Below are 12,415 nucleotides of genomic sequence, written 5' to 3' on the forward strand. Positions count from 1 at the left end.
TTCGTCGAGTTTCCCCGTAGTGGGAGGAAAGTCGAGGAGCAACTGCGCGCACGCCAGGGCCTCTGCTGGCGTCGGTGGCAGCGAAACCTGCACGGATCGCGACGCGCTTCGACTTCTGACCATGTCAGAAGGAGCTCTATCACGACCCCGCGGTCGCATGCCATTTTCACCAGCGCCTCGGCGAGTGGGCAGGTCTTCTACGTCCCGGGAGTGGCGCTCGGGGCTCTTCCCGCGGCGACGCCCGGGATCTTCGACGTGATTACGTCGTTCGTCGTGCGCTGCCTGGGAGGAGCATGCTGTTGGCGCCGGCGTGGAAGTCTTGGAGGCCCTTGCGTCGCCTTCGGGCGGGGCGGCGATGACCTTGGAAGGCCCCGCTCCACCCGCGAAGGGCTTGGCTCCGCCTTTGGATTTGGCGACGTGTGACCCATTACTAGGCGCACAAACATCGCCGCCTCCCAAACTCCGGCTGCTGGGATGGTGTTGGTGTTCGCGAGCAGCACCCCGGGTCCTTTCTGCGACCGGTCCGCTGCTCGCCCGCGTTGGGACGGGCTGTCCGGCTTCCGACTGGCCAACCGCCACCGTCGTCTTCTTCTTGGGCGCCATGATGATGAAGAAGCGCCGAACTAACTGCTAAAGTCGATTCTCACAATTGCGCCCCTACCTAGCGTGCGAAAGATGTCGGTGGGAACGACACCTATAGGATCACAAGAATCCCTACTGTGGTTAGCGGGCGCAGGGTCGTGAGAAGAGCGGATCAAACAGATAGCACACGGTTCGTTTATCCAGGTTCAGGCCGCGAGGATGCGTAAAACCCAACTCCTGCTTTGGTGGATTGTATATCTGTGATCTTGAGCTAGCTATGGGGCGTGAGGAGCTCCAAAAGGCCGAATCCTTCTCCTGGTCGCCTCGGGCCTCCTTTTATAGAAAAAGGGGTTGCCACAGTGGCACACAGGAGGTGGAAAGGGTACATTGATGCAAGGTTATCCCTCGCATTACATGACAAGGCGCATTTAATGCGTCTTGCCTAGGTGTCCTTGCTTTATTGGGGACGGGGGAGAGATCTGTCTCATCCGTCGCCGCTCCTTCTTGTGTCGACACGCGCCCTGGCCAGCGACGCCTACGATGCCATGTAGGTAGGCAGGCAGCTAAGAGTGGCGCAGTGGTGGGTCTTCACGAAGATCTGCATGCCGCCACGCGGGTGCCTGCCCAGCTGGTTGGGTCGGCAGCTGCATGCATGCGGTGGTGGAGGTTTAATCGGCATGGGCCTGATGGTGGCCCTGCGGGTATCCTCGGCAAGGGCCTTGCCGGGGCCCTGGCAAGGGTCTTGCCGAGGCGCCTGTTGTCATCCCCGGCAAGGCGCTTGCCGGGGGCCTTGTGGTCTTCCTCGGCTGGGATCCCGCCAAGGGTTGTCGTCTCCTTAGTGCATATCTGATCTTGAATGTCTTCACAAAGATCTGCATGCCGCCACGGGGAGGTCTCCCGAATCCTTGCCCTTTGGGGGCAGTGGACTCAAGGGTGATTTGCTCCATAGGCGCGGGACGAGTCGCCGCAGCAAGGGTCTTGCCGGGGCTGCTAGAACTGTCTCCCGGCAAGGATCTTGCCGGGGAGTCCGCTTCGTCCCCTTTGCTCTTCGTGGTCTTGGCCTTGGCGTTGTTCTAGTTCTCTTGAGCTTCGGTCTTACCCTGGCTCACCTCCCTTGCGTTGCTTGGTGTGTTGGTATCCGCGGCTCAGACTGCCCGTGCACAGTTATTGGGGTACAAAAAGTGTACCCCTCTTTTTGTACACCGACACTACTATCTTTTTGGCTCATGAGTTTATATTCATAATAAGAGAAGCCAAAGAAATCTTTGCGCATTATAGGGTGGACGCTTGCCGTCCTCCCATAGAGGCTATCCTCTTTGATCAAGAAGAAATAATGTGTTTTCAATCTCTAGATTATGTTGCTTTCAATGAAAATCTTAGAAGAAAGGTTCCTACCAATGTTTTAGTTGATAGAATTTCCGACCTTAATGATGATTTGGCTATTCAAAATAATGAACTAGGATATTCTCTTGAATATAGGCTCACAAAGTTATGTCAAAAGAATGCTTATAATGATGAATTGGTGGTGCATTATGAAGGACCAAAGGAGGAACCTATACCTCCCAAGGTTGATCTTGGGGACTTTTGTCCCGTTAAATTTAATCCTTTTGATTACTTTTTCTTGCCTCAAAGAAAACTTGTTGCCGAACATAGAGAATATGAAATGAGTTTCACCAATATATCTTATTACTATGGCAATACCTAGATCTATCCTTGCTTGTTATGCCTAGCTAGGGGCGTTAAACGATAGCGCTTGTTGGGAGACAACCCAATTTTATTTTTATTCCTTGCTTTTTGCTCCTGTTTAGTAATAAATAAATTATTTAGCCTCTGTTTTGGTTGTGTTTTTTGTGTGTAATTAGTGTTTGTGCCAAGTAGAACCGTTGGGAAGACTTGGGGAAAGTCTTGTTGAACTTGCTGTAAAAAACAGAAACTTTAGCACTCACGAGAACTTGTAATTTTTATTTGAAGAGTGATATTTAGTTAATTCTTTTTTCAGATGATTAATAGAGAAATTCCTCACGTCCAGAAATTTATTGTAGAATTTTTGGGGTTCCAGATCTTGCGCTAGCTACAGATTACTACAGGCTGTTCTGTTTTTGACAGATTCTGTTTTTCGTGTCTTGTTTGCTTATTTTGATGAATCTATGGCTAGTAAAATAGTTTATAATCCATAGAGAAGTTGGAATACAGTAGGTTTAACACCAATATCAATAAATAATGAGTTCATTACAGTACCTTGAAGTGGCCTTTTGTTTTCTTTCGCTAATGGAGCTCACGAGTTTTCTATTTTGAGTTTTGTGTTGTGAAGTTTTCAAGTTTTGGGTGAATTATTTTGATGGATCATGGAACAAGGAGTGGAAAGGGCCTAAGCTTGGGGATGCCCATGGCACCCCCAATATAATCCAAGGACACCAAAAAGTCAAAGCTTGGGGATGCCCCGGAAGGCATCCCCTCTTTCGTCCACTTCCATCGGTAATTTACTTGGAGCTATATTTTTATTCACCAGCATGATATGTGTTTTTCTTGGAGCGTCTTGTATTATTTGTGTCTTTGTTTGTTAGTATGCCACAATAATCCTTGCTCTACACACATTTTGAGAGAGCCATACATGAATTAAAATTTGATAGAATGCTCTATGTGCTTCACTTATATCTTTTCAGCTAGATAATTTTGCTCCATGTGCTTCACTTATATCTTTTGAGCTAGATAATTTTGCTCTATGTGCTTCACTTATATCTTTTGAGCTAGATAATTTTGCTCTATGTGCTTCACTTATATCTTTTGAGCTAGATAATTTTGCTCTATGTGCTTCACTTATATCTTTTGAGCTAGATAATTTTGCTCTATGTGCTTCACTTATATCTTTTGAGCTAGATAATTTTGCTCTATGTGCTTCACTTATATCTTTTGAGATAGATAATTTTGCTCTATGTGCTTCACTTAGATCTTTTAGAGCACGGTGGTGGATTCGTTTTAAAGAAACTATTGATCTCTCATGCTTCACTTAAATTAATTTGAGAGTCTCTTAATAGCATGGTAATTTGCCTAATAATAATATGCTTGGTATTCAAGATTTTTGAAACTTTCTTTTGAGTGTGTTGAATGCTAAGAAAAGATTGAAGCATGATAATTGTTTTGAGATATGGAGGTGATAATATTAAAGTCATGCTAGTTGAGTAGTTGTGAATTTAAAGAATACTTGTGTTGAAGTTTGTGATTCACGTAGCATGCACGTATGGTGAACCGTTATGTGACGAAGTCGGAGCATGATTTATTTATTGATTGTATTCCTTATGAGTGGCGGTCGGGGATGAGCGATGGTCTTTTCCTATCAATCTATCCCCCTAGGAGCATGTGCGTAATACTTTGCTTTGATAACTTCTAAAATTTTGCAATAAGTATATGAGTTCTTTATGACTAATGTTGAGTCCATGGATTATACGCACTCCCACCCTTCCACCCTTGCTAGCCTCTCTAATACCGTGCAACTTTCGCCAGTATCATACACCTACCATATACCTTCCTCAAAACAGCCACCATACCTACCTATTATGGCATTTCCATAGCCATTCCGAGATATATTGCCACGCAACTTTCCGCCATCTAGTTCCTCATGACACATCCATCATTGTCATATTGCTTAGCATGATCATGTAGTTGACATAGTATTTGTGGCAATGCCACCGTTCATAATTCTTTCATACTTGTCACTCATGATTCATTGCATATCCCGGTACACCGCCGGAGGCATTCATATAGAGTCATACTTTGTTTTAGTATCGAGTTGTAATCATTGAGTTGTAAATAAATAGAAGTGTGATGATCATCATTCAATAGAGCATTGTCCCCTATACTTGTGAGTTGATACGTCTCCGTCGTATCTACGTTTCCAAACACTTTTGCCCTTGTTTTGGACTCTAACTTGTATGATTTGAATGGAACTAACCCGGACTGAAGCTGTTTTCAGCAGAATTACCATGATGTTGTTTTATGTGCAGAAAACAAATATTCTCGGAATGACCTGAAACTCCACGGGAGGTCTTAGAAAAAATAAAAAAAATTCTCACCAAATACGAAGACCAGCGGGCCCACACCCTTCTCACAAGGGTGGGGGCGCCCCCCCTAGGGCGCGCCCCCTACCTCATGGGCCCCCTGGAGACCCTCCGATGCCAACTCCAACTCTATATATTTTCTTTTGGAGAGAAAAAAATAGGAGAGAAGAAATCATCGCGTTTTACGATACGGAGCCGCCGCCAAGCCCTAAAACCTCTCGGGATGGCTGATCTGGAGTCCGTTCGGGGCTCTGGAGAGGGGGATTCGTCGCTGTCGTCATCATCAACCATCCTCCATCACCAATTTCATGATGCTCACCGCCGTGCGTGAGTAATTGCATCGTAGGCTTGCTGGACGGTGATGGGTTTGATGAGATTTATCATGTAATCGAGTTAGTTTTGTTAGGGTTTGATCCCTAGTATCCATTATGTTCTGAGATTGATGTTGCTATGACTTTGCTATGCTTAATGCTTGTCACTAGGGCCCGAGTGCCATGATTTTAGATCTGAACCTATTATGTTTTCATGAATATATGTGAGTTCTTGATCCTATCTTGCAAGTCTATAGTCACCTACTATGTGTTATGATCCGGCAACCCCGAAGTGAAAATAATCAGGACCACTCCCGGTGATGACCATAGTTTGAGGAGTTCATGTATTCACTATGTGCTAATGCTTTGTTCCGGTTCTCTATTAAAAGGAGGCCTTAATATCCCTTAGTTTCCAATGGGACCCCGCTGCCACGGGAGGTTAGGACAAAAGATGTCATGCAAGTTCTTTTCCATAAGCACGTATGACTATATAAGGAATACATGCCTACATTACATTGATGAATTGGAGCTAGTTCTGTGTCACCCTATGTTATGACTGTTACATGATGAACCGCATCCAGCATAATTATCCATCACTGATCCGGTGCCTACGAGTTTTCCATATACTGGTTTACGCTTATTTACTTTTCCGTTGCTACTACTACAATCACTACAAAATACCAAAAATATTACTTTTGTTGTCTTTACTTTTGTTGCCGCTACCATCACTATCATATTACTTTGCTACTAAACACTTTGCTGCAGATACTAAGTTTCCAGGTGTGGTTGAATTGACAACTCACCTGCTAATACTTGAGAATATTCTTTGGCTCCCCTTGTGTCGAATCAATAAATTTGGGTCGAATACTCTACCCTCAAAAGCTGTTGCGATCCCCTATACTTGTGGGTTATCAAGACCTTTTTCTGGCGCCGTTGCCGGGGAGCATAGCTCTATTCTTTGAGTCACTTGGGATTTATATCTTCTTATCACTATGAAGAACTTGAGAGATCCAAAAACCAAGATCTATCCCTCAACTACGAGGGAAGGTAAGGAACTGCCATCTAGCTTTGCACTTGATTCACCTTCTGTTATGAGTAAGTTTGCGACACCTACACCTGCTTCTGCTATTCGTTATGATATGTCGCATGTTATTGATGATGCCACTTCTGCTATGCATGATACTTATGATGAAACTGCTTCTATGCCTGATACTACTGTGCCCCTTAGTGAATTTGTTGATGAAAAAATTGCTAGGGCTAGAGAAAAAGAAATTATTGAATTTGAATACGATGATGATAGTGATGATGAAAATATGCCTGTTATTCCTGAGGGTTATCTTTTTGATATGGAATCTTCTGCTGCTATTTCTGCTTGCAGAGATAGATATGAGCTTAAGAGGTTATTAATTAAATGGAACAAAGAATCACTTAGAGATAGAATGAAACCCGACCCTGCTTTTGCTTCTTCACCTATATGTGTTCTTGATAAAGATTATGAATTCTCTGTTGATCCTGATATAATTACTTTGGTTGAATCTGATCCGTTCTATGGCTATCAATCTGAAACTGTTGTGGCACATCTTACTAAGTTAAATGATATAGCTGCCCTGTTCACTAATGATGAGAGATCGCGTTACTTTTATATACTCAAAATATTTCCGTTCTCATTAAAGGGTGATGCTAAGATATGGTTTAATTCTCTTGATCCTGGTTGTGTGCGTAGTCCCCAGGAAATGATTTATTACTACTCTGATAAATATTTCCCTGCTCATAAGAAACAAGCTGCTTTGAGGGAAATATACAACTTTGTGCAAATTAAAGAAGAGAGTCTCCCACAAGCTTGGGGGAGGCTTCTCAAGTTACTTAATGCTTTGCCTGATCATCCTCTTAAGAAACCTGAAATACTTGATATCTTTTCTAATGGACTAACCGATGCTTCCAGAGATTACCTGGATAGTTGTGCTGGTTCTCTTTTCAGGAAAAGAACACGGGATGAAGCTGAAATTCTATTGAATAATATGTTGACAAATGAAAATAATTGGGCACTTCCTGAGCCAGCTCCTGAGCCAACTCCTGCTCCAATTACTGAGCCTATTCCTAAACCAACTCCGAAGAAGAGAGGTATTTTATTTCTTAGTCCCGAAGATATGCAAGAGGCAAAGAAATCTATGAACGAAAAAGATATTAAAGTTGAAGACGTTAAGAATTTACCTCCTATTGAAGAAATACATGGTCTTACTATACCGCCTGTTGAAGAAACATATGATCTTAATTATTTATTTATTGAAGAACCTCCTGATCCCGATATCCCGACATAGGTAGTAAAGGTAAATTCTATCTATAGATATGATAAAGCTGAAGTCCCTCCTACTAAAATTGCTAGTCAATGCTTGGATGAGTTTGATAACTTTATGTATAAACAAGACGACTTCAATGCTTATTTTGGTAGACAATTAAAAGAAAATGCTTATATGATTAGACGTTTGGGTGATTATATGGCTGATATTAAAGGTGAACTTAAACTTGTTAGCAAACATGCTTCTATGGTTACCACCCAAGTAGAACAAGTACTTAAAGCTCAAAAAGAAGTGCTTGATGAAATGAATAGTAAGAAAAATGATTACGCTGTTAGAGTGGGTACTAGAACTGGTAGAATGACTCAGGAACCTTTGTATCCTGAAGGCCACCCTAAGAGAATCGAGCAAGATTCTCAAAGAAATAATATTGATGTTCCTAGTTCTTCTAAAAAGAAGAAGAAGAAAAATGATAGAACTGTGCAAACTTCTAGTGAACCTATTGCTGAACCACCTGATAATCCAAATGATATATCTATGTCTGATGCTGAAACACAATCTGGTAATGAACATGAACCTAGTAAAAATATTAATGATAATGTTCATGATGATGCTCAACCTAGTAATGACAATGATGTAGAAATTGAACCTGCTGTTGATCTTGATAACCCACAATCAAAGAATCAACGTTATGATAAAAGAGACTTTGTTGCTAGGAAACATGGTAAAGAAAGAGAACCTTGGGTTCAGAAACCCATGCCTTTTCCTCCGAAACCATCCAAGAAAAAGGATGATGAGGATTTTGAGCGCTTTGCTGAAATGATTAGGCCTATCTTTTTGCGTATGAGATTAACTTATGTGCTCAAAACAAATCCTTATGCTAAATATATGAAAGATATCATTACTAATAAAAGAAAGATACCGGAAGCTAAGATTTCCACCATGCTTACTAATTGTACTTTTAAGGGTGGAATACCAAAGAAACTTGGAGATCCCGGAGTACCTACTATACCTTGCTCCATTAAAAAAAATTATATTAAAACTGCTTTATGTGATCTTGGAGCCGGTGTTAGTTTTATGCCTCTCTCTTTATGTCGTAGACTTGACTTGAATAAGCTGACACCTACCGAAATGTCTTTGCTAATGGCTGATAATTAACTGCTATACCTGTCAGTATTTGTGAGGATGTGCCTATTGTGGTTGCAAACGTTACTATTTTAATGGACTTTGTTATTCTTGATATTCTTGGAAGACCTTTTCTTAATACTGCAGGGGCTATTATTGATTGCAACAAAGGCAATGTCACTTTTCATGTTAATGGTAGTGAGCATACGGTACACTTTCCGAGGAAACAACCTCAAGTTCATAGTATCAATTCTATTGGAAAAATTCCATCGATTATATTTGGAGGTTTTGAATTTCCCCTTCCTACTGTCAAGAAGAAATATGATATTCTTATTATTGGGGATGTGCATATCCCCGTTGAGGTAACTTAGTGTTAATCGAAATTTCTCCGGTTTCATGATTATCGGAATGAGTTTGTTAACAAGACTTGATCAACCTTGTTAGTGGGTTCTTTTTGATGAGCATGAGATGGATGAAACTAGAAGCACAAACTTCTGTACCCCACTTTTACTTTCTGCTATTTATATTAAATAAAGTAAAAATAGTATTTTCTGTCTATTTCGTGACTTATCCATGCAATATAAAAATATCCCGAAAATAAAAGTCCTCAGAATGCCATGCCAATTTAATATGATTTTTTCCGGAATATTTGAGGATTTACTGTGCGAAAATTACCGCGGGAGGAGCTGCCACCTGGTCACGAGGGTGGTGGGCGCCTCGCCTATAGGGCGCGCCCCCTGCCTCGTGGGCCCACGGTGGCCCTCCTCCACTTATCCCAGCACCCATCTTCTTCCTCTGTCTCACAGAAACCCGAAAAACCAACTCAAGCACGAGTTCCAGCCACTTTTGCTGTGATTTTCGATCTCCTTGCTCAAAGCACCTCTCGCAAAACGGCTTGGGGAGATTGTTCCTTGGTATGTGACTCCTCCATTGGTCCAATTAGTTTTTGTTCTAGTGCTTTATTCTTCGCAAATTTGTGCTGCATAGGTGACCATGTTCTTGAGCTTGCATGTCAAATTTATATGGTTCCAAGTAGTTCTAATGCTTGATATAGGCTCTAGGCACTTGTAGGAGTAGTTGCTATCAGTTTTATTGAAGTTGCTTCACTTTTGTTTGAAGTTACTAAAAATTTCAGAATTTTTCAGAGAAAAACAATATGCTTAGGAAGATGTTCCAAGTTGGTTCATCTAAGAAGCAAGGACCCAGGATTGCTATGCGCGATGCTGACGAGGATCCACCAAGAGACGCTCCAGTACGGCCTTGCGAATGGCCGTCGGAAAATTTTATGGACCATGTGGGAATTAAAGAAGAATTCAAAGAATATTTGCGCAATGCCGGTCTTGAGGATTTTGAGGCTAACAAATGCCCCCAGTATCACGATCTCACAAGTTCCTTTGTGAGGAGGTTTGAGTATTCATCTTCGCGTAATTCTCCTTCAGTCATGTTTGATCTCTATGACAAATCTTATACCATGGACTTAGAGGATTTCACTTCTGCTTGCGAACTTCCATCATGGGGTAGTGTTAGAGATCCCCCTAAATATGAATTTAGAAACTTTCTTGCTAGTATAACTGTGGGGGAATCTAGAGATATAACGCAGGCTACCATAGGGAGCATTCACTTTCCTGCTAAACAGTATTTTGCTCTTTTCATCGGTAGATGCATAAATGCTAAGGATGAAGCATGTCACATGTGTGTCCCTGATCTTAGCATTCTTAGGAGTGCTGTGTTAGGAGACCAATCTTATCATATGAGAGCCATTGTAGCTCGTAGGTTGCATCATAATAGACATAATGGAGATTTCTTTGGAGGAATTTATGCAACCCGCTTAGCTCATTTTCTTGAGATAGACATTCATGAGGGTGATACGGAGTTGCCTCCTATATATTTAGATTATAACTCCATGGCTTCGCACCAGTTTGTCGAGAGGCCTGAATCACCTCTCTTATATCGCTTAATTTTTGATAAACGACGTGTTTACCGTATTACTCTCCCTGCTCCTACCTTCTTTGATTCACAGACAAAAGGAAGATATGTTATTACCAGAGAGGAGGCAGAAGAGTACGAGAGGAGGGCGGAGGCAGCCCGACTCCATGCTGCAGCTCAGCAGGCGATAACCGTTGCACATCAGTATGATCCCAACTATTCCTCCTCATCACAGTAAGACCCCAACAACTATTATTATGGATATCCGCCAGGCCAGCCGTGGCCATAGACCAACTTAGGCCAAAAGCCTAAGCTTGCGAGAGTACATATTTCTCACCGACATTACATTTATGTTCACACACACTCATTGCTAGATGTCGGTGCTCATACTTTTTCATTGTATCATCCATACTAGTTTATTTTCTTTTTCCTGCTTTCTTCTCGTGTGTTTAGTAAACCTTAAGAAAAACCAAAAAAATTAGTATTAGTTTATTTTTCTGCTGTAGTAGTAATAATTAAAAAGAAAACCCAAAAATATTTCCCGTTCTTCTTGTTGGGGAACGTAGTAATTTCAAAAAAATTCCTACGCACACGCAAGATCATGGTGATGCATAGCAGCGAGAGGCGAGAGTGTTGTCCACGTACCCTCGTAGACCGAAAACGGAAGCGTTAACCGATCAAGCACCAAAACTACGGCACCTCCGAGTTCTAGCACACGTTCAGCTCGATGACGATCCCCAGACTCCGATCCAGCAGAATGTCGGGGAAGAGTTCCATCACCACGACGGCGTGGTGACGATCTTGACGTTCTACCGTCACAGGGCTTCGCCTAAGCACCGCTACAATATTGTCGAGGATTATGGTGGCGGGGGCACCGCACACGGCTAAGAGATCAATGATCAATTGTTTTGTCCATGGGGTGCCCCCCTGCCCCCGTATATAAAGGAGAAAGGGGGAAGGCGGCCGGCCTAGGAGGAGGGCGCACCAAGGGGGGAGTCCTACTCCCACCGGGAGTAGGACTCCTCCTTTCCTTGTTGGAGTAGGAGAGAAGGAAAGAGGAGGAGAGGAAGAAGGAAAAGGGGGCTGCACCCCTTGTCCAATTCGGACCAGAGGGGGGCCCCGCACCTCCTTCCTTTTGGCCTCTCTTCTCTATTCCCGTATGGCCCAATAAGGCCCATATACTCCCCGGCGAATTCCCGTAACTCTCCAGTACTCCGATAAATACCCGAATCACTCGGAACCTTTCCGATATCCGAATATATTCGTCCAATATATCGATCTTTACGTCTCGACCATTTCGAGACTCCTCGTCATGTCCCCGATCTCATCCGGGACTCCGAACTCCTTAGGTCCATCAAAACTCATAAACTCATAATATAACTGTCATTGAAACTTTAAGCGTGCGGACCCTACGGGTTCGAGAACAATGTAGACATGACCGAGACACGTCTCCGGTCAATAACCAATAGCGGAACCTGGATGCTCATATTGGCTCCCACATATTCTATGAAGATCTTTATCGGTCAAACCGCATAACAACATACGTTGTTTCCTTTGTCATCGGTATGTTACTTGCCCGAGATTCGATCGTTGGTATCTTAATACCTAGTTCAATCTCGTTACCGGCAAGTCTCTTTACTCGTTCCGTAATACATCATCTCGCAACTAACTCATTAGTTGCATTGCTTGCAAGGCTTAAGTGATGTGCGTTACCGAGAGGGCCCAGAGATACCTCTCCGACAATCGGAGTGACAAATCCTAATCTCAAAATACGCCAACCCAACATGTACCTTTGGAGACACCTGTAGAGCACCTTTATAATCACCCAGTTACGTTGTGACGTTTGGTAGCACACAAAGTGTTCCTATGGTAAACGGGAGTTGCATAATCTCATAGTCATATGAACATGTATAAGTCATGAAGAAAGCAATAGCAACATACTAAACGGTCGAGTGCTAAGCTAACGGAATGGGTCAAGTCAATCACATCATTCTCCTAATGATGTGATCCCGTTAATCAAATGACAACTCATGTCTATGGCTAGGAAACATAACCATCTTTGATCAACGAGCTAGTCAAGTAGAGGCATACTAGCGACACTCTGTTTGTCTATGTATTCACA

This window comes from Triticum urartu, chromosome 6A (genome assembly GCF_056163025.1).
Source record: "Triticum urartu cultivar PI428250 chromosome 6A, HENAU_Tu73, whole genome shotgun sequence".
Taxonomy (NCBI): Eukaryota; Viridiplantae; Streptophyta; class Magnoliopsida; order Poales; family Poaceae; genus Triticum; species Triticum urartu.